Here is a 737-nt window from a genome sequence, read left to right on the forward strand (position 1 = left end):
CCTTGTTTCTGACAAAGCTATGAAGAGCATGGGTTTACTTGGCATCTTTACAGACATAAAGCCAGCACTAAAACGAATTGCCTGGACTAGTTTGCCGAGGCTTCTTGTATGCAATGCGACGCTCTGTGCCCTCCTGTTTTCTGTCACCTATAAAGAATAAAGGTTGGTTTCATTAATAACAGAGTAAGTATTAAATCTCAATATATCACCATATAACTGATTCGACAGAATAAAATACTAGATGGACAGATAGGTATATGGATAAAAAGATAGAATAGAACTAGATGGATTAGAAACAGATTATAATATAGTTTTTATAGACAGATAGAGGCATATTACTTATTTCTGACCTTGAATATATCGTTAATCTATAAGTGCACGCTGTACACTATCACGCACACACATACATATGGCAAATGTTACAAGGCAGATGAAAGTAGTTTTCAAAATGTTTTCTTGTAATTCTAAAAACTGTATCCTGTCCAAATCTACTTGAAACTTGCTCTAATTCATGATGGAAGGAATATGCTCTAAAGTCCAATTCATCAGTGTCTCAGGGTTAAGTCCTAGGTTCAAGATTCACAGAGAATATATTTAATTCTTTGTACAGTGTTAATAACATGGAAATAAAATAAGAAATCACTGGACGACAGTGTTCCAGCCTCCACATCTCCAGTGCTCCAAAAAAGAATAAAAGAAACGTATATTTTCTGCCACAATTGAGTTTGGAGTGGTTG

The sequence above is a fragment of the Penaeus monodon genome, chromosome 22 (genome assembly GCF_015228065.2).
Source record: "Penaeus monodon isolate SGIC_2016 chromosome 22, NSTDA_Pmon_1, whole genome shotgun sequence".
Taxonomy (NCBI): domain Eukaryota; kingdom Metazoa; phylum Arthropoda; class Malacostraca; order Decapoda; family Penaeidae; genus Penaeus; species Penaeus monodon.